We start from the raw sequence: 22,326 nt of genomic DNA on the forward strand, positions 1-22,326 counted from the left end.
AGGAAAGAGGATTGCCATCCAGCTCTTTTAGGAATTTTCCAGAATTATTGGAGTGGGGCTGCAGTTAGAACCAATCCAGCCTGCACCCTTCCGCTCCTCCCCAGGGCACACAGAATCACCAAAGCCCTCAGGGTAGGTTAAGAGGAGTAGTGCCCCAAATAATTGCCCAATGATTTCCAAACACTCTTTTCAACAATCTAGGGAGAGGCTGTCTCAGAGTCTGAACACACACATCCTGTCCCAAGTCGCTCTGTCACACGTACTGAGAGAGCTGGGTCCTGAACGAGGTCACACGTCCTGCAGCATTCCCGCCTACAGACAGAGGAAGGGAATGGGTTCTCTCACTCCCACCCCATCCACTTCTCTTTGCAGACCACCCGCTCTCTGTTTGCATTGGTCCTCCAACCTTGAAACCCGACACCCTCCTCTGTAGGAACCACCCATGTTTAAACAAATAAATACCCCAGCATAACCCACTCTCTGGTGGTATTCAAATAAATGTCCCAGGAAGGAGTGTGGGAGGAGGGGAAGGGTACTCTGGGTCTTCCACAGCTTGCCTGCCTTGGAAGCATCCTGGGGCCGGTGCTCATGGATAAGACTAGGAACGAGACCCCTCCCCCGCCCCAGAATGAAGAGGGCCTCCATGAGCTAAGGGGTTCTGCGGGTGGCCTCCTGGGGACACTGTGGCTGCTGGGACTCAGGGAAAAGGAGTTGGGATGGTGTGTGGTGCCCAATCAAGGAGGAAGACCTCCACAACCTGGGCTGAGGTTTCCTAGGAGCTCCAGGTTACTTCGCCATTAGGCTTTAGGTCCCCCTGACTGGGGAGGGAGTGCTAAGTGCTTTCTGGGAGGGTAGATGGGTTGGGTGAGTGGGAGGAACTGGGATCAGTTCTCCATGACTCAGAAGCACTTAAATACAGCCCCAAGACTAGGCTGCAGTGACGATCGGAGGGATGGGGAGGAACAGGAGGGACCCGCAGGTCAAAAATGCCCTTGCCTCTGACTCAATGGAGAAAACCGCCCGGAGCCCTTGGCTTCATGGCATGTGCACAGATAGGAATAAAATCTCCGCTTCGTCGCTAGTCGGTTGGTCAATGGAGTCACTGATGAAAAGGACCTTCAAGCACATTTAAGAAATAAAGGGAACAGCACAATTGCCTCTGTAAGAGAAGGTCAAGTCCTTTGCAGAACTCCCCCATCGGAGGAGGGGAAGGAAGAAAGGGCACTCAGTTCGCTCGGTGGGTTTATGGATGGCCCAGGAAAGTGTGGATGAGACTGTGCTAGAAAGCTGGCCGAGCACCACCAGTGGGTAAGGAAGGAAGGGGGAGGAGACCACGTTTCAAAAATAAACACAAACCCCAAAATAAACACTGTTAATGGAAGTGACTAATCAAGGGTGTGCTGAACTTGGTGGTTCTTGATAAGATACAGGGGGAAATGCACTTGGAAAAAATAACAGATTTTTTTTTCCCTTTGGTAAATAAAGAGATGGGGAGAGGGCATGGGGGGACTAGGGTTAGTGCTTGGTTTAACCCTCAGCAGAGGTTTAAGACAGTTTCTCAATCCCGCCATTCTGGACATTTGGCACTGGATAATACTGTGTAGTAGGGGCCTGCCCTGTGCATTGTAGGATTTTGAGCAGCATCCCTAGTCTCTACTCATTAGATGCCAACAGTACCCTCTCCCCTTGCTGTAACAACCAAAAATGTCTCCTGACATTGCAAATGGCCTCTGGCATGAGGTAGGGGGCAAAGCGGTTGAAAATCATTGGCTGAGTTTGAAAGTTACCCATAGGCTTCCTCTGGGGGCCCAGAAGGCCAGCCCAGTGTCAGGCTGGAAAGGAATGGGGCATCTCATACATCTGAATATTTGCCTGTCGCCAACGGCTACCAGGACCTCTGCAGGAGACCACCCACTGGCACCACACCCAGGATCTTGTCTGTTAGAAAAGCCATGAGAATGACGTCTGTTAACAAGCAGGTGCAAGCTCTGATGCTTCCACAGCTCTTGAAAAGCAGTGGTCACTGGTCTCAAAGTTGCCTTGGCTGAGGTGATTGACTATAGTCTCTTTCAAGGGAGACTGTGACAGGGAAGGGACATCCGAGATGCTAGCTGGGGTCCAGAGGGCAGAGCCCCCGTCTCACTGAGCTCCGGAGTGCGCTGTACGCAAGTAGGACCAGTGAGAGTCACTTGTCAGACACCAAGTTTCTTTTGCAAGGATGAAGTCTGAAGAGAGGGCAAGGTACTGGGAAAAGGCTTAGAAAGACACTCTTTTCAAAATTCCTTGGCCACCCACAACTCCCTCGGCCTGCAAAGTCTGCAGTGACCTACTCTGTATTTAACACAGTCGTCCCTTTGGTGGGGAAGGGCAGGATTATCGAAGTTCTGTTAGCGAAGCATCAACCCCCTCAGATGCTGCCTCTGCTGGCGAGTACCACTGTGAGGTTCAGGCATCACCTTCGGCCCAGGTCAGCCACATTTCCAGAAGATAGTCACGTCACGTGCCATTCTACACCCAGCCAGGCTGGTCTGTGCTGTGAGTCCCACGTAGCACCCCTCACCACAGAGGCGGTGTTTACTGCCACAGGGCCTCCTGTCCCATGGACTCATGGAATTAAAACCTCACCTTGCACAGGTAAAAACAGTTTTAGATACTTCTACCTCCCTCCATGAGGTCTGCCCACAGATGGGCTTCTGGGCTGGACGGAAAGGCGAGGGGCAGGGAGCAATGGAAAAATGTGAGGTTACTGGGCTGGTCCATTCTGCTGGAAGTCCCTGTGTTCCTCTCTACCCCCCACCCCCAATTCTGAAAGCCACCACAGAACCATCTCCCCTGCTGGCCCGGAGCTTCACTCCTCAGCAATCGGCTTTCCACACACACACAAAAGTGCTCTAAATAGAGCGGAACTGAGAATGGGGCTGCAGCCCGGATGAAGGCTTCCCCTCCCTGAGAGCCCAGCATCCCCGTGGAGGCCTGGGCCACCACAGCGCCTCTTATTCAAAGCATTCTTGACCCGGGAGTGCCCAACCCTGACGGCAGGCACAAAGCTACCACAATGGATTTTGCTTCTGCAGCACTTTGCCTGGCTGATCCATCCTCCCTCCCAGAGGCCTTCTCTGGCCTCCTCTCCCTGCGTTTAAACTTGGGAGACTTCTAGAGGATTGTACTCCAGTAGGGGACCAGTGACTCGCTGTGGGGACCAGAGACTGGCTCCCATCAGTGCCCACCATGAACTTGCTGAGTGGGGCCATATGAACACCTCAGTGTCGGCTTCCAAAACCGAGACTGGAGAACAAGGACCAACCACAGTCTCACTCCCACCGCATTATATTGTTGAATATAATTTTTATTAAGTTAGAGTCTCCTGTTGCTCTTAAGAGGGCCTGAGAACCACAGTAGGGGTGGATCTTTTGATATTCCTCCATGATTCTGGAAGTCTATTCAAAGCCCATGCCCACTAGACTTAGAGCCAGGCACAGTACATGATTCTGTGCATCTCACTCCTTAATATGTACAGCAAGAACCATGCCAACATCAACTGGGTTTTATGAATAAGTTTTTTTCACATCCTCTTGGGTATGAACCATCCCCTCCACCCTCGGAAGCCAGGACCCTGAGAAGACCCCCATCCTTCAAAAGGGAGAGTATCTAGCTTTCCCCTTCACCACGTTACCAACTTACGACCCGGGTACCAAACGTAGCTCAGGTGGTCTGTGACAGCCCAGTTCGCAGGCTGGGGGCTCACAGGGAAGTTGCCATGGTGTAGCAGACCCCGCCCTTCACCCCGAGCCACTTCCAGTGCCTCCACTGAGCTCAGTCTTAAGGAATCTGAATCCAAGCGGATTCCATGACTGATCCATGAGTCAGTGCCTCTCTGCTCTTCATGGTCTCTCTGAATTCTGCACCTCAAGAATATCGACTCATCCAACCAGGCAAAGGCAAGGAATTTAGAAAGTGAAATTGACTTAAATGGAAAGTGGGGATTGCCAATACTTAGGGCTAGCAGTGCCAAATGGACCTCCCCACTCCTCCACTCCCACACGGAAGGAGAACAGAAGGCAGAGCACTGTGAGAAGGACAGAGGGACAATTTAGAATATGCCATGAAGGGTCCTTCATAACCCCTTGAATTTATAAACAAGAATAATCGTCGTTCGTTTTTTCCCCTCCAGTCACATGTATTTCAGAGCTAGACAGGCCATCCTCCATCCTCTTTCTCACACATCTGAGTCAGAGCAAAAAAGAAAAAAAAAAAGAAAGAAAGAGAAGTTAAAATGCTGAAACAAGGTATTTTTTTCCTCCCTGGATGAACTGTTTTACAATAAGCTACCTGCTGGGGTCAGGAAGCTGAGCTCCCTGGCTTTCCGCTCTCACAGAAAATCAAGAGGATTCATTCACTTCAGAGCTTTCACAGAGAGATGGTCACCCACACACAGCCGCTTTGCGCTGGTCCAGCTTTGACTTGAAACCCTCTCTCTCCTTGTCCTTCCCTCCTTCCATCCCCCTGAAGCAATGCCACCAGCCCTGCCATGTCTACGCCCTAAAGTGAGGTTAGAGAGTGATGGGGTAGCAGGAGGAAAGGAGAAGGGGAAGAAAGAGGTAGGGGGCAGGAGCCAGCCACTCCTGATGCCCTGATAGGGAGCACATTTTCTTGACTATTAGGTGTGTGTGATGCTCAAGGGCGAGGGGAATGGTCAAAATCAAAATAAATAGCCAACGGAAATAGGCAGCCGCTCCCTGGGAAGGGTAATTGCACAGGATGAAAGTTTATCCAAACACATGAGAAAAATGGTTCATGTTGGAGGAACCAGGGGCGGGGATGGGGGTGGGGAAAGGAGTACTCCTTACTGGAAAGGAGATTTGTTTACAACATTTTATTTGCTCCTTAGTTTTTAATGTTATTCTGGCCCAGCGTCCTGTAAACAGACCAGCTTTTCCATTCTCTAGTGGTGCCAGGATAGCCAAAGAGAGAACAGAGCGTGCGGGTGCCAGACTAAGGTCTTGCAGTTACAAGAGCCCACGCCCAGCTAGGGGTCCGAGAAGGAAGGCTTGTTGGTCTGCAGGAAGGAGCCTGATTGGAAATCTAGGTGTGGAAATGGGGAGCCATCTGGTTTGTGGGGTCCTCCATAGGCTCAGAAATCAACTTTCCTCCCTGCCCCAGGAGAAGAAGACACAGATGGGCCTCAAGTCCCTGAAGTCCATGCCTAATTGACCCTCCTTAGTTGGTAGAGGCAACTGACGGACTCTGGAGAGAACTTGGCCTCTGGGAGAAAAAGCTTGGCTGGTACTAGAGACAGACGAAGTAAACGTGGTGCTGAGAACATCGAGAAAGAAGAATCATTCTGACAGAGCAAGTGTCCAGACACCATCAACCTCTCTGCTTGGCTCCAGCTGAAACACCAAACGTCACAACCCAAAGAGCTCACCCATAGGCCGGAGAGAGTCAGGGGCGCCACGGCACATCAGGAAAACACACATGTGATGAGGAAGTCCACACGTGAGGTCTCCTCTTCCCACCCAGGCACAGAGACCCTCTGAGCCAGGAGTCGGGGAGGACAGGTGCATCTGGCCCCATGGTTCAGAGGGGAGAACGAAGGTCTCACATTTACTGCTTTTGGCTGGGAAGAGGCTCAGGTGCAACTCTCTCTGGTCACCCCGAATCCAGGGTCATCCACCACCAGCTGCCCCACCGTGCCACGGAAGTTCAACCCCAATGAGATCAAAGTCGTACACCTGAGGTGTACTGGAGGCGAAGTCGGTGCCACGCCTGCCCTGGCCCCCAAGATCATCCCCTTGGACCTGTCTCTAAAAATGTTTGGTAACGACACCCCCAAAGCAACGGATGATTAGGAAGGTCTGAGGATTATGGTGAAACTGACCATCAAGAACAGGCCCAGACTGAGGTAGTGCCTTCTGCCTCCTCCCTGATCATCAAAGCCCTCAAACCCTCCAAGAAACAGAAAGAAGCAAATAGCAATAATAATAATAATAATAATAATAATAATAAGCACAGTGGAAATATCACTTTTGATGAGATTGGCAGCATTGCCCAACAGATGCGGTACCAATCTTTAGCTAGAGAACTCTCTGGAACCATTAAAGAGATCTGGGGACTGCCCAGGCTTCAGGCTGCAGTGTTCGTGGCCGCCACTCACATGATATCAGAGACAACAGCAGCAGCAGTGCAGTGGACGGCCCACTTAATTAAGAACTACAAAGGAAAAAAAGGTCAATTACAGATCATTTGACAACCAACAAGAAAAAGATCTCGCATTTACTGAGTGTTGCATTCCTGGCTCTGCCGTAAGCACTGCACCCGCAATAACTCAGGCAAACCCTGCATCCACCCTATGTAGTAGTTTAAAGATAAGGAAATTGAGGCAGGGAGAGGCTACCCCCTGGCAGTCCCATTGTTAGAGGTCAGGGAAGTGGTGCAGGCCCAGGGAAGCTGGTGGCAAAGCCTTTGTTCCTCACGGCAGCTCCATCCTGCCTCTCTGAAGGTGACGGTGACCTAACCTAGGAGCCAGAGTCCATCTACTGAGGTGTAAATGAGGAGAAGTCATTATGGAAAACAGTGAGATGTAGGTGTGCTTTGTTGTAACAGCTGGCTGTGGCTAATACAGCTTTCATTTTCGGTTTCTCCTGAATTGGTCATAGAGAAACCGCAGCACTGCTTTACCGGGGGGGCCATGTGGCAAGTCATTGACCCTGGCTCTCCTTCGTTTCTTCATCTATGAAAACGGGATCTCGGGACTTTCTCACTAAGTTGCATGAGATTCAAGCAAGAAGCTTTGCAAAGACCTTTGAAGTTCCTCAGCTGCCTGATTTTCCTTACGTGAATATCATATTATCTTATGGAAGTGGCCCAACTGGCCATAGCCCACAGATGAATCCACTTCGTCCGAACTCGAATCTTACTTTTTTGTATGAGGACAGGAGAGGAGTGGTCTTTGAGTTCTTTTCTCCTCCCCTCTCTTCCTTTATGTGCCCCTCCCCATGGTGGGGGTGATTAATCAGATGGCAAATGGGAACCCTCTTCTCTCCCTGGACCTGCTTGCTCTAGGGGAGTGCTTCTTCCCATCTTCGCCTCCGTCTCCAGGTGATACGCCCTTGAACCCAGGCCCATCCCAGGCAGCAGGGAATCTGCCACACATCCTTCAACTTCTCTACCTGTGACTTGCTGCAAACGTTCACATTAGGACAAAGAGCAGAGTATCCGCTGAAACTCTCCTGTGCAGCTAATCGCAAGCGCCTCTGGCAAATGTGATCTAGCGTTGTACATGTGCTGGTCTTGTCTAACCAGACTGTAAGTAAGATCCTGAAGGCAGGCAACATCTCACATGTTGTGTTTTTCTTCTGTATCTCTCCCTACTAGACACTGAAATTCTTTAGAAATTTTGACCTAAATTTTTGAGTTCAATTTTTCTCTTGCACATCTTAAAAATGAGACTACCTCTCAAACAACTAGCAAAAAGCAGGCACATTTTATTTCAAGAAGTTTCTGCTGGGAAAGGAACCAATCAAGCAACAAGCAATTTTTCTCCACTGCTCAGAAAACACTTGATTGCTTAATAGTGGGGGAAAACAACAAATGTGGCGGTCCACGCAGTATCAGGTCATTAATAGGAAAAGTCAACTCAACATCTTTCTCATACATGTACCATATAAAAGCCACCATGCCACAACGTAAGAGCTCTGAACTTCAGACTGACCTTGACTTTGAATCGCAACTCTCACATATAAAGACTAGGTCAGAGTGATTGAATCCTATAAATCTCCATTTTCTGAAAATTAAATGTCACTCACAGTGACTGCTGTGTGATTCTGAACATGACGGGAATCTCAGGGATAACTTTCAGCGCAGAATGAGTGAGCCAGTTTCTGCTCTTGGGAGAGAACTGAAGAGATGGGGTAGTTAAAAGGAATGTAGTATAAGCACAGATGCTCTAACAGGATATGTGAGGGAGGAGTCACAGCTGCGGGAGGGAAGGAGAAATCCAGGAGGACTTCCTAGAGAAGGGACCACTTGAGATGAGCCTGGAAGGGTTAGTAGGATTTCAGTAGCCTGGGTGCCCAAAAGTGATCTTTAAAAACATAGACTCATCCTGGAAGAATTACCAGAGGATTAAAAGTCATGCTGAGGTCAATTAAAAAGCAGCACTGGAGTGTGAAAAGAACTTCCTTAAGTTAGCAATTTGAGAACATTCCCGACTCTTCATTACATGGGTAGTGCCGGGAACCACTGCATCCCGGACAGGCTAGTGAGATGCCCCCTCTGTGGACAGTCAGTAGGCTGGCCTGGAAAATGGATTTAGGGACTGACCTGGAGCAACGTGCCATGTGCATGTCCCCCACAGGGAGCAGATATGAGGAAGCGCCACCCACGAGGTCTGAGGACTCAGGAATACAGTGCTTAGGAACAGACTGCCTTGCACCTAGGATGTTTAAGCAAAGGAATAACAGACTCATAGATACAGAGAACATTTTGATGGTTGCCAGATGGGAGGGGTGTTTGGAGAATGGGTGTAAAAGGTGAGGGGATTAAGAAGTACAAACTGCCAGTTATAAAAACAGCCATAGGGACTTAAAGTACAGCACAGGGAAAATAGTCAATAACATTGTACTAATTATGTATGGTGTCAGGTGGGTACTGCACTTATTGGGGTGATCACTGCATAATGTATATAAATGTCTAATTACTATGTTGTACACCTGAAACTAATATAATACTGTATGTCAACTGTAATTAGGAAAATAAATAAATTTTTTTTTAAAAAGTTCAAAGCAGAGGATGGAGGGTACCCACCAGGACCCACCGGGACCACACAACCGCGGGCATGGCCAGCCCCCAGGCCAGCCAGAGCCCTGAATATAGGAAGTCTTTGGAATGGAACAATATGTCTTTCACATCCTGCTCTCTTCCTCTCCAAAACCCAGATCTGAATTACCGTAAAAGGTGTGTGTTGGGGGGGGGAGGGGAGGAGAGGTGGAGAGGGATAAGCAAAGGAGGAAGAAAAAAAGAAGGATATGGAAAGCAATTTAAAAAAAAAATAACCAAAAACCTTCGACAGAACTTGATAACCTGGAGCACATGGTGATCGGCTTCTGACGGCATACAAAAGCCAAAAGGCAGGCCATGGGACGGGTCAACTTAAGCCCTAATATTTGCCTTTCACTAAGCAAACTAATAAATCCCCTACAGTTTTTGCCATGTAGAGCTCTCAGTTTTTATTTACTGGTCAAAATTGCAGGCGGGTTTGTTTTTTCCCCTCCCAGCCACCCACGGCAAATAGGAGTCCCCTCCCCGCTCCTGTCATCGGTCTGTATGTCTATTTGCGTTCTCCTTCAACAAACTCATGTTCAGTGCAACTGACAAGGAGTGCAAACAGCTTTGAAGTATTCTTTGGTAATGGACTTCCCGGGACAGCCCTGTTTTTGGCTTGTGCAGCCAAAGGTGAAGGGAGAAAGAACTCCTTGTTGGAAAACAGGCAGACGTCACCTGGGTCAGGCAGGGCTCAGAACTTGATCCATGGGAGGGACCTTAGGGCTCCTGCCTTAAGACCAACCATCTCTCCTTCCCCTCCCATTTTATAGATGAGAAAACTGAGATCCAGGAAAGAGGCTTGAGGGACTTACACATGACCTTGGAGCAAGCTGAAGCTAAGGAAGGACAAGTCAGGTTTCCAGGCTCCCTGCCACCCACCCCCACCCAGTTCAAGGATCTTTCCGACCTAGGCAGAGAGACAGGCTCTTTCTGTCTGATTTCTTTCCAACAGCAGTCTGGCATGAGGGTCTTGTCCAAGGTCAGTGACCATTCCCAAGGTCACCTTCATGCCCTTTAAACCACATTCTCCTGAGCAGAGGGACTTCACCATTAGAACCTTCTATCTTTCCCTCAACACACAGGTTTCCAGGACCATTGGAAGAGGGTAAAAGTCTTCTGTGGGTCAAGTTTCAATCCCTTGGAAAAATCTCAGAGGGAAGGTTGACCACCACCCTGGGGAAAGGTGATCGGCACTACTTTGAGGCTAAGTTATGCTCCAAACGAATTAAAGCAAGATCAGTATGTCCAATATGTAGATGAAATAGTTACTGTGTATCTTGAGCAATGTCTAATACACTATTCTCATAGGGAACAAAAAAATAGCAAACCTGTAAGTCATGAACTCTATCAAATATGACAGCATTGTGGATGTCAGAGCTAGAAGGCTTCAGGGAACATGTAACCTGACTCCTTCCTTTTACATGGAAGGAACCAAGAGGAGGGACTTTGAGACAAAAGCTCAGGTCTGCTTGTCTGCTCACTCTGCTTTTTTTATCAGTGTAAGACCTACTGCCTGGATCTGTAAGTAAGAGACTGGTACATGTGGGGAAGGGGGTAAAATGCATTTAGCTCAAAATCTCATTCATTAATTGACATGCTTTGTTACTTGGAAGCACATGAATTGCTCTTTAAAATTCTACAGCTTCCCCACCAGGTTGAATATGTTGGCCCCTCACTGTCCTCTCTGTGGCAAAAAGGCGGCCTTTTTCAGGGCAGTATGGCCCCTTGTCCAGTGTTGAAGAGGAGATCCTGAGAGGTCGATCTAGATAAGAGCGATGCTTTAGACCGCTTCCACCTCTGCGACTTTGGGATTCTTTGTGGATGAGAAGAAAAGAGAGAAAGAGAAGATTATTGTCAGAACAACAATGGGACTTCTGGAGCCAATGGCTGTATGTGGGATACAAATGAAGGAAATATCTAAAATGAGGTCATCTTTTTAAAAAGAAAAATGGCACCGCAGGAGCTGGCTGGCATTTCTCCAGTGGCAGTGAGAGTCAGACCAGAGGAAAGACCGCAGAGCACCAGGGCAGGCAAGCGGGTGCCTCAACCTTTACACTTGAGTAAGAAAATAGCTTCTAGATGTTTGCATGTTCATCTGTATCCTGACAGGCGATGATCTCCCTGTGGCCACACTGCACACGACAAGTGGGATGAGCTGCAAGCCTGTGTCCCAGCACCACGGACACGCACAGCTGCCTTCCAGCACAGAAGAAGAAGACCCGGCGCCCTGGCGAGCAGCAACACTTCAGGATGGCATGAATCCCGAAAGCCTGGCTTTGACAATCCTGAAAAGAACCTGTAATTTGCCTTCAGGTCGTTCTTATTTGTCATGAACACCAAAAACTGGGCTGGCACGACCTTCCTCTCTTCCACCCCCACTACCAGCACCACGTCTGCCTCTTCCTCCCCAACCACGTCAGTGTCTGCAGAGGTAAGAATGAGCTGGGAGGTCCCATTCCGCACTATCGGAGTTGAACTCAAAGGTTATCTAGGAGACTTCAGAAAGAAAGTACACACTTAGGCCCAATTTACATGCCCTTGATATTTAAAAGGATCCTAGAGTTCAAAGGAATTTCAGGAAGTCCTCTAGCCAACTCCTTTGCTCTCCAGACAATACCATCCCAAAGATTTTAGCTCTGAGTCTGTCTAGTTAAGAGGAAGAATTTTCTTCTTGGCTCATTATTCCACATAGTACATGCATGTTTCTCTCTCTCTGTCTCTCTCTGTCTCTCTCTCTCTCTCTCTCTCTCTCTCTCTCTCTCTCGCACGCGCGCGCGCACACACACACACACACACACACACACAGAGTCCATAACGCTCTTCTGAAGGAAGTAGTCTCAGCTGGTTCTTCACACCCAGGATGTCATGCAATATCATGCTACCCTATTATTCTGGAAACAACTGATTTGATGAAGATTGGTGGCTGATCCAATGGCATCCATCTATAAGCTGCCCAGTGGTCAATGATGTGACCAGACGCAAGGGTCCTAAATGGCGATTGGCCAAACCAATTAAGAGTACCAGCTGGTTACAGAAGGTAAATGAGAAGCGCAGCCAGGATCACTGATTCCCCCAGCAGGGTGACCAGCAGTTCCGGTTTAGCACTGGAAGTCCTGCTTCCCGGGAAAGCCCGCAGTCCTGGGCACCCTCAGCTCATCACCACAGAAGAAGTCTAGGATCAGGAGCAGGGGATCCCGCTACTGAGCAATAGATTAAGACGGCCATGGTGGGACGGTTCTGCCATCCCAGGGCATCCTCAATAGCAATGGGGACTCCTGGGTGGCCTGGACTTCTTGGAAAGGTCTAGGTAGGCAGCGGCTGGGCAGACTGCGTCCTATCTACGTCCACAGAAACTTGCGAAAAACAGCATTTAGGGAGGTATGACAAGCGGGTCGTCTCTGTACCTTGAAACCCAAAGTAATCTGATACAACAGGCCTGTCGGCCTGCCAAGGAAGGAAAGTGAAATCCCACAAAGAAACCTTACATTTCAATAGCACAAAACCTCCTCCAGAGGTTCCCCTCACTCGCTTTGTGGTGAACCTGACATGCAAGAAGGACCCCATTGCTCCACTGAGAAGACGCAGAAGTCACCGAATGGTCACACAAACACGTCACCTACAACACAAGGAAAATACATATATCTAGCTTTAATTCTTTCTTACAAAAGCAAGCTATCCATTTGCTTTGGAAACTGGAAGTACAAGCATGTTTGGCTCTGCATTTTGGACAAGGGCGGAGTATGATGGATATCTAGGAAGTATTTTCATCCACGCGTGTGGTGGGTACAGAATGAATGAATGAAACTAGACAGGACTCATGTTTCGTGGGGCCCAACTCATTGCCGGGCATATGTGGCATCAGCACATGCTGGAGGAAGGGGATCCGCAATAACTTCTACCAGGCTTGTAGCTGGATGGTCTGTAATGAAGTCCCAAGTTCTGGTGTGGCCCCCAGCTGCCACCTGAGAGAAGAGGGTCTCTCCACAGCGGACTCTGCCTCTGTGTCAAGACAGCTGGAATGAGCAGCAGGGTTCATTTTCTGTTCCTCCAGCTGTATACCCACATGTGATCCCAGCCAAGGCAGCTGAAAGTGGAGAGCACCCGCCTTCTCGACCCAGCTCCCCGGCCGAAGTCCTGGCCAATGTCCCCAGGAGCCTAAAGAACATTTCTGCACTGATCGCTGTCCCTGCAGAACCTGTGCGGCCAGATCCCAAACAGATGAGAAGGAATACTATTCCAAGCCTGTGCACAGAGCAACACTCGCACTTTGGAAGAAGCAGGAACAAAAATCAAGATCCTGTTTGACCTCAGTGTAGTTAACTATTCACTCTGTATCCGCTAGAAGATAACGGAGCAAACAAGAATTGCTGTACAGCAGACGTGGAGGTGGGGGGCCAGAAAGGGTGTAGCAAATGCCCGGGGTGGGGGGGTGTCCTGGGGATGAAGGAGGGCAGTCTTAGGAGCTGGCGGCAGAGAAAACGTTTTCCACAGGAAGGAAAAACAAGGTCTGGGATAATGGCGTCACCCCAGCGATGCATCTCCCAGGTCACGCAGGGCATCACATAGGCTATTCCTCAGTGCGAGGGTCTTGGCTTTCTCCTTAAATGTCTTCTCAAATCCAGAACCTTCTTTATTCTCCAAAGTAAGAATTCTCGACTCAATTCAGAGCTCTTGCCTCTTAAGAGATGGTCACATCTGAGTCATGTCCTTCAGGGGAGACCTGGTGGCACACAGTGGCTCCACGAAGCTTCCTGGTGGGAGGTGTGGGCAGGAAGGGCAACCCTTTGCCAATCCTCCTTCCTAGGCCTGCAGACCGAAAAACAGCACAGGAGTGAGATTCTGGAGTCTGCCCTTCCAACCGACGTCTTTCAACAATGAGCATCACTTTCCTGACTTTAGGCCATAATATTCTAGCTACCGAAAAGAGCAGACGGCTGCTAAAACCAGAATTTTCGTTAAGGGAAAAAAAAGGGAGGGGGTACTATTTATACATCACAAGCAACACCCTGTACACTGAATCATCACCCGGGGCCCTTCACACACATCTTACCACTACACCCATAGCTGATTTTTAAAAAATACCACTAAATGCAGCCAGCCCAGAAGAAGTGGAAAATTCTGTTTCCAGCATGTCACTGTTACGTGTCTGAGATGGGGGCAGAGAGCACCGAGGTATTGGAACACCCACTTTACCAATGGGAAAACTGAGGCACAGAGGGTGACAATGTTCTCAGTATCAGGTCCTTAATCCAAATGTTCGCTCCAGGTGACTTCTCTCTGCTTTCACAAATCCCCTAATAATTAATTAGGAAATTATCCAAAGAAGATAGGGGTCCCTCGGAGGAAATGAGAAGATTTCTGCATCCCTAATGCTAACGGCAAACTCGTGGAGATGGATTTGGATTCATCATACTTTCCTGGCTTCCCACCACCTCTGAATTTCTAGTGACAAATATATTTAGCCCCACAAAATGCCCTCGGGGGACCTCCTCATTTTAAAACTGATGAGGCCCAGCAAGGCAGGCAAGAGGCCTGTTCACAGACAGAGATGGCTCACAGGGTCTCTGACTCCGGCAAAGACCGTCCACCTACCAGGGATGCAAACGCATGCATTTCCCAGGCCCCCAGAGGATTCGATGCTGTGGATACAGACACAAACCAGACAGGAAAACCCCACCTCCTAGGCCCTAGCGAGAGGTAACACTGATCAGGCAGGAGGCCAAAAGGACAGCAATATCTCAGGGAAATACACTAAGGATTCTGGAGGCGGCCTGGACCAACCGGCCCTGTCCTGTCCCTCTAGCCCTGTGCGGGTCACAGCTCAGCCTGGTGCCAGGTTGATCTCCTTCCCGTGGGCTTTGGCTAACCCCTGGCAGGGATGTGTGCAGCTGCCATGAAATCCAGCAAGAAAAGTTCTGTCAGAGATGGGAGAGTGTCCCAGTGAGGGCCCGGGGAGACTGAACAGAGATTAACGGTTAAAGACATTTCTGTGCAGGAGAACTTCGAAAGGACAGAGTCTGCATACTAGAGTCGCCTACTCCAGGAAAGCCCACCAAACTGCCGACACAGAGGTGCTCTGGCGCTCCAGGCGGCTCTCTGATTGGTGGCCCAGAGGGATATCATAAGTCTACACCCAGGTGTTGCCAGGGTCTTCCAGACACTCTCTTTCATTTGGACCCCAAACCACCCCAAACACCCCCTAAGTTCTGCTAACTTCCCTCTGGTTTCCTTTCCCCTCCTGGGCAGCAGCCCTCTCTGCTGGCTCAGACAGGGCCAGGAGAAGCCTTTCTTTCCCCGGGAGACGCACGCAGCTAGCAAATTAATTGGTAGCAGCCAGGTGAATCACACAGGGACTTCCTCCTTGTTGCCCGGCAACCGCATGCACTTGGCAGTAGGACATTAAACACAGAGGGGAATGTTGGGAGGTACTTGCAAAATAAAATAAAAAGCAAAACATACAACACCCCAGACTCATCCCAGCATATGGCCAATCCAGCCAAGGGAGGTTAGGAGGGGGTGGAGACAAGGAGTGAAGGGAAATGAGGTTAGAGCACAACCAGCCTAAGCAGAGCCTAACCTCCCCCCACCCCCATCCAGATTCCTCTAGGTGTAGCATTTATATTTGGCCAAAGACATGCTTCTATTAGCCTAGAGAAAGGCAATGGGGGCACACAGAGTAACAGGCACCTAGAGGTTTGAAAGATTACCTAGAAACACACAGCCCAGAGAGTTTATGAAGCTTCCTGAGGGGCATACATGCAGTTTATGTGTCTCCATTGGGCACCACTGGCCAGGGTAAGCCACTCTGCCACCTCGAGGGCAGGATCCCCTGCCCCCAATCCCTTTCCACTCGTTGAATGTTTTTGTACCCGTTGCTATGGACACTGGGAGCTGATTAGAGAAGTCTCCCAAAGCACTGCTTTGCCCTTCAGACCCTGACTCGGGCCTCTTTGAAAACTCCAGGACAGAAGGGAAATGTATGCGCGTTCTATGTTTGGAACAGTTCGGGGAAGAGGAGCTGGGCCAAGGGAAGGAAGAGCAGCAGCAGGGGGCTGCTGCGGTCGGCTGAGTACCAGCCCCCAAAGGTGACCGTGCCCTCATCGCTGCCGCCTTGAGTGCTACCTTCCATGGCAACAGGGGCTGTCCGGGTCTAAGTTAAGGCTCTGGAGCTCCACAGGTCATCCTGGACTACCCGAGTGGGCCCCAGATGTGATCACAAGAGCCTTTATGGGAGCGGGGCGGAGGGAGATCCGACCCCGAGGGCTGGAGTAGTGCAGGGAAGGAACCGCGGGGCCAGGCGAGCAGGCAGCCTCCAGAAGCTGGAAAAGACAAGGAAATGGAGTCTTCCCTAGAGAGCCCAGAAGCAACCAGCCTGCGGATACCTTGCCTTTAGCCCAGTGAAACTGGCCCAGGACTATAAAAGAATAAATTTGTGTTGCTTTAAGCCACTAAGTTTGTGGTAATTTTACAGCAGCCATGGGAAACTAATCTTGTTAATCAGGGCACAGCGTGTCTGTTTCCCCACAGACCTGCAGACGAGAGTCTCACAGCAGGGATACAGGTAGCAATGGGATGAAGCTGGTCAGGAGGGGCAGGGTCCAGAATTAGGCTTAAACAGGTCTAACAGACACCCTATAGCCTCAGAAGGAAAAGGTCAGGTCTCTGAGAGCAACTAAGGCAAGAAGCAGCCCAGGCTTGGAAGTGGCTTTTACATCACATCATTTGTGACTGTAATTTGGGTCAGTGGCTTATTCTCTGAAAGCCTCTGTTTCATCATCTGCAAAATAAAGATAATATTATCTGTCTTGCAAAGCTTTCAGGATTAAACGAGATACTGCATGAAAAGCACATGGCACATGGCAGAGGCCAAATAAATGGTAACTCTTAGGAGGATTCTCTTAGTTACTTACTCCAATATTTGTTCTACCCTTTCTACTTAGAAATGTAACTCTGAATTTTGGTTGGCACACTGTGGCCCAGAGTAAAAAAGACTATGTTTCTCAGTCTCCCTTCCATCTAGCTATGGCCATGTGACTAAGATCTGGCCAAAGAATGTAAGCAAAGGTTGTGGAACTTCTGAGAAGGCTGTCCAAAAAGTATTGGAAAGAGTCTGATTGTTACCTATCACCTTCTGCGTTCAGTGAGGACGTGATGGCTGGTGCTCCAGCAGCCATGTTGGACTGTGAGGGACTGAAAATGAGAGTCCTGCACTAAGATGATTTAATAGAAAGATGGAAACCTGGGTCCCTAATAACTCCAGAACTGACACGCTAGGCTTGGATGGACTTTCTCTGGACTTTTGTTATGTAAAAATACTCTTGTGTTTTAGTTAATATGGCACTATTATTTTAGAGTTTTATAATAACCATAATAGATATAATATATCATAGATCTAGAAAAACAGGATTCTGAATCAAGCTAGAGTGGTGGTTCTCAAAGTGTAGCCCAGCTTCAACAGCACCTAGCCATTTGTTAGAAATGCAAATTCTCAGGCCCTACCCCAGACTTACTGAATCAAAAACTCTGGGAGTGGAGTCCAGCAATCTATGCTTTAATAAATCCTTCAGGTGATCTTGTGCACATTCAAGTGTGAGAACCACAATTCGAGGGCAAGGTTTCTCAACTCTGGCACTAGTGATATTTGGGGCTGGATCATTCTTGGGGGTCGGGGGGCTGTCCTGTGCATTGTAAGACCTTTAACAGCATCGCTGGCCTCTATCCACTAGATGCCAGTAGCACCCCCTCTCAGTGTGACAGTCAAAAATGTATCAGACACTGGCCTATGTCTGAGGTGTGGGGGTGGGCAGCAAAACTGTTCCCAGTTAAGAAACACTGTCTCTGAGTAGCGGTTCATTCTTGACCTTGGCCGCACATCAGAATCACTTGGGAAGCTTTTCAGAATTCAAAAGCTTAGGCTTTGCCCAAACCTGGTTAAATGAGAATCTCCCAGGGTGGGATGAGGCAGCAGTTAAAGTTTCCAGGCGATTCCACGTGCAGCCAATGCCGAGAACCACTGCACATTGCTGCTGGCCCGGAAAAGAGCCTGCTGCAAGCTGGGGAAGGTGGTAACTCACCTGAATCCCAGTTCTGGGAAGGACACAAGATGTTCCCAAGCAGGAACTGTAACGAACATGACTGGGGCAGCCTTGGGAATGAACATCTAACTGCCAGATGGGGTGACTAGATGGGGCGGAATTCCTGGTGGCTGCGTCACCTCACTTCCCATCAGAACAGGGCAGACACCTTTCAGTGTCTCCCATGAAACACTACACAAAGCCTCAGTTTCCTCCCCTAATAAACAGAGCACACAGGGAGCCAGCTCCCACGAGATGCTATAAACATTAGCTCATTCAACCATAAGAACTGTCTTAATAAAGACTAAGATACGGCAGCGAGCCTGTTTAGAAATGGGAGCATAAATTCTCCTTCCAATTGGTAAACCCCCCAGGCACTGAAACCAGAATCCTCCCACAAGGATGCACTCAGAGCAAAGGGAGATTTCCCATATATTTAATAAGCTTGGCTAGGGGTCCATAACTGGGTCAGAGCGGAGAGGAAGGAAAGAATTAAATAAGAACCCAGCAATGAAGAAAGGAGAGCTGAACAGGTTGATGTTCTGGCTCCTGGAAAAGATGCAGTCACGGGCAAAGTCTCCCTCCTGCTGAGGCTGTCGCTTGCCTTCATTACTTCATTCCCAGCCTGCCCTGCTGAAATGCTGAGCCAAGCTTTTCTTTGCTTCCTTTGGCCCAAATCATTAAGTCAGGGATGTCATTAGGCGAGGCAGGGAGAAGGTAGAGAAAAGGAGGAGAGGGGGAGGAAGAGAAAGAAAAAGAAGAGAACAGAAGGAGGTGAGCACAAGAGGAGAGGAAGACAGAGAGGCAGGAGGACAGATGAGAGAGAAGCCTGCAGGGTGAACCCAGTGTTTGCAGCACCAGGACGAGCCAGCCTCCCTGTCCCTAACTCTTTCAGCCCCACCTGGCTAGCCCAGATGCAAAGATACAGAACAGGAATGGGCCTGTATCCCATATGGAAAAAGCCAGGGCCTAGGTCGTCTCTAGGAGGTTAAGGCTCCGTGGGATGGAACCTACTAGAACATTCCCAGCCTTTCCCAGAGGTTCTGCCTTCTGTTCTTCCATTCCACTTACGGCAGCTGACTGGAACAAGGCAGAAGAAGTCCTATGCTCTGTACCAGTGGTACCCAAAGAGGCAAGGAACCCAGGTCCCTTTTCTGTTCCTGTGCATCCAGTGAGTCCAGAGAATGAAGGACTTGGCTTCTGGCATGGGCCAATTCCAGCGCGCCCACCTTCCCTTCCCCAGAGTCAAAACACAGCTCCCACTTGACTGAAACCCTTGGGTTTCCTCCAGCCTGTAAACCTCCTGCACAAATGTCCTGACTCTTGCAAATGTGTTAAAAAATAAACCTTAAAAAGCTTCCAGATGTGCTGTTTGCATGGTGTTGTTTCCCTGCTCCTGTCTCCAGAGGCCAATGCATGATGTCCAGCATCCTGACGGCCCAGATGGAACAGGAGGCGGCCAAGAGGCACTGCCGAGGGTAGGCGGGGAAGAGGCCCTTCCCCCAGGACCTCACTCACCCATTCGTCCATCAGCTCCCCTCCGCAGAGATGCGACCGTATACTTCCCCTTTATTCTTCCACCATCTCCCACACCCTATTCGTTCCACTCTTATGCATCAGACATACACCTTGGAATTTGTACCAGGTAAAGCAAAAACCTCCTAAAGACGGCAAAGGAGCAAGTCTCAGGTTCCCAAATGATAAGTTTTTAGGCTTTGTCTTCTCTGAGCACCCACGTTGCGTCTCCCTTAAACTTCTTATATGAACTGCCTCTGTGACGTGGAGTCAAAGATGAAATGACACAGAGCACCCCCCTATAGCTAAGATGTTAAATAACCATCTTAGGAGCTGGACCAGCCAGAACAAGGGAATGGAGTTCATGACTTTGTCATGGTCCGTCAGGGCTGGTGGCCTCTGATCCATAGAAAGGTAATTGCCAACGGCAGTCTTGTGCACACACAGCCACACACGCACCCTGCCCAACACACACACATCTGAGGGTCCAGGATTCTTTGCACAAGGTGACGCCTGCCCTCTTTGATGCTCGCCGGATGTGTTCCCATTGGGCAAAAACCAGACCTCAATAAATCCCGGCATTATCAAGAGGCCGGTGGTTTGTGATTGCACCCGGCCTGTTATCTCCGTTGTCCTGGGTGGGGCTGCTTTGTGGTTCTCCACTGCAAAGCACTAACTTCTAGGTGGATCAAAGACCCTTCCGAATCAGCCGACCTGGATCCCTTGTTTATTCTGCAGGAGATTGTTCCTAAAGATGGACTTTCAAGGTAATAGGGACCCTAGTCCCAGACTCCCTCTGTCCTCCCCTTATCACGCAATGCGTCCCACAGGGGCCACCTACCGGCCAATCACAAGGCCCTTCTCTTCTCTTTCTTTAGGTGGCCCATTTACCATTGGAAAAGGGGGGCTGGCCAGAGTGTGTGCCAGCCCTGCTACCAAAAACAGGGATCAAGGGGACAGAGAGATACCTCAAGGAGACCAGGCAGGTGCCCCTCTCCCATCTGTGAATCGTGCCGGGAAGGGGGTTCCGGAAAGGAAGGCATTTACTACAGTTTTTCTGCAGAAAGATGAATGGACAAGTCCCCCTCCCCTGGTCCCTGACGTGCCTTGTCTCCTGCCTCCCACATGTTTGAGGGGCAGCTGTCAGCCTGCAGTCGGACACAGCGGAATCCCTGAGTTTCCCAGATCTGGGGGCACCAACACTGGAGACAAAGGGCTCGCGCACTCAGAATGCAGGTGGCGGCGGCTGCGAAGCCTCCTGAAGGTTCCTCCGCTGCACGCAGGTCTGTCCGTGGTCAGCGGGAGGCGTGCTGCCGCTGCCGTGGTTTTTTCCTTTGTGTTCAGAGTACCTCACTTAATGCCTGGCCCTGAAGAGGCGCATGGATGTGTGGATGGGTGGGTGGGTGGATGGATAGGCAGACGAATGAATAAGTGAATCACCAGCAACATAGGTTAGCTATCCAACAAGTGCGGGAGGGATGTGGGGCCATGGGGCGTGGATACTCATTCCTACCAGTGGAAAAACACATGTCACTAGAAGACACCTTAGCTAAATGATATGGAGTCAGATCAGGTTCAAATCACTGATCCTGGACAAGTTCCCTCTTTAACCCCTCTGTAAAACAGGAATGACCGTAGTACCTACTCCATCGTGGGGTTGTCATGAGGACTCAGTTAACAGCAGTATTTGTGATTATTATGTATTTCTCTACGGCACTCGCTCTGTTAAAACATATGGGCAGCACATTTCCAAGGAAGGAAGGACAAGAAGTCACTGCCTTGGTTATTTTCCTGATACAGACCATAAATGAGGTATTAGAAAACCCACCAGGCCCATCTTCCATTAATCCTTTTTATTTCTCTTTTAATCAATAAAGTTGTTCCTAGCATTTAGATGAACTTTAGCTCAATTCTTTCCGTGTTCCCTCAACTGCCCCTAAAAAGTGAGAGAACTCGCATGCAGGGAAGAGGCGATGGAGCCGGCAGTTTTACCCAAGCAATGACGCCCACCTGCCTGTGAAGGAGCCCCGCAGTGAGCAAGGCGACCCCCCACGGAGGGAACAGGGTTGCACTCCAGCCTCCAACGGCGCTAAGGAGAACCAGGACTCGAGCTTTGCTGTTCGTTAACGTTGTAATGCACAGGTAATCTCTGCCTTCGACTCTAATGTCTTGCCATGCTTCTCATCCTTCTAACCATGTCCTCTCTTCCTCAAACCCCTGGCTCGCCGATCTGCCTCACTCCCATTAGAGATGCTACAGCCTGCAGAGCCAGGCGAAGCCAGCCTTATGGGATGGGGTGTGTACAGGAAGGGCTTTGCCTGGTCTGTCCGGCCAGGACCCAGCCCCAGCACAACCTGGACGGCACATGGCGCGGGCGCCAGCGTGACAAGGGACGCTGGACCTCAGCACTCTCTGGTCACGACGAGGCCAGGCTGTTACTCAAGGCTGCAGCTGGGCTGTAGGAGGCCCTGGGAGGTCAGGCAGCAAGTTCACAGGACAGGCCACCCACACGGCACATCAGGACCGCAGGACTGTCCCGGGGCCAGTGCGGCTCTGGCCCTTGGCCCTGACTCAGAACACTGTACCGTATGGTCTCCCTCGGGGAGGATGAGAGGAGGAAAAGAAGTTAACCCAGGACAAGAAAGAGCCTCTCACCTCCCTCTGGTACCCGGGACCCTTCCTGGGCTTGTGGGAGCAGTGGCTAGAACTGTTCCCAGCAGGTGTCAGTAATGAAATGGGCGACTCTGATAGCAACAATACTCCATGAAACCAGGTCTCCCTCTCTGCGGCGCCCAGATGTTCCAGGGTTTTCGATCCACACTTCAAAAACTATAAACCTTGGGTTACTTCACACTCTTCGAATTAAAGACCCAAACTGGACTTTGATGTTTGCAGGGAGAGCTTTGACCAAGTG

General features: G+C 49.8%; 1 long non-coding RNA gene across 2 annotated transcripts in view; it reads right to left on the reverse strand.

Annotated features, from left to right (window-relative positions):
- The window catches only part of LOC129070250 (uncharacterized), a 224,096-nt gene that overhangs the window by 73,294 nt on the left and 128,476 nt on the right, over window positions 1–22,326 (reverse strand). The window contains exon 3 of one of the 2 annotated variants that reach the window (XR_008529105.1): window positions 13,436–13,629. The exons of the other annotated variant lie outside the window; for it this stretch is intronic. This is a non-coding gene — a long non-coding RNA (uncharacterized LOC129070250). Of the gene's footprint in view, window positions 1–13,435; window positions 13,630–22,326 lie in introns of those variants that run through there. 2 annotated transcript variants of the gene reach the window in all.

Source organism: Pteronotus mesoamericanus, unplaced genomic scaffold (assembly GCF_021234165.1).
Source record: "Pteronotus mesoamericanus isolate MK-2021 breed Mesoamerican mustached bat unplaced genomic scaffold, CSHL_Meso_final contig_246, whole genome shotgun sequence".
Taxonomy (NCBI): domain Eukaryota; kingdom Metazoa; phylum Chordata; class Mammalia; order Chiroptera; family Mormoopidae; genus Pteronotus; species Pteronotus mesoamericanus.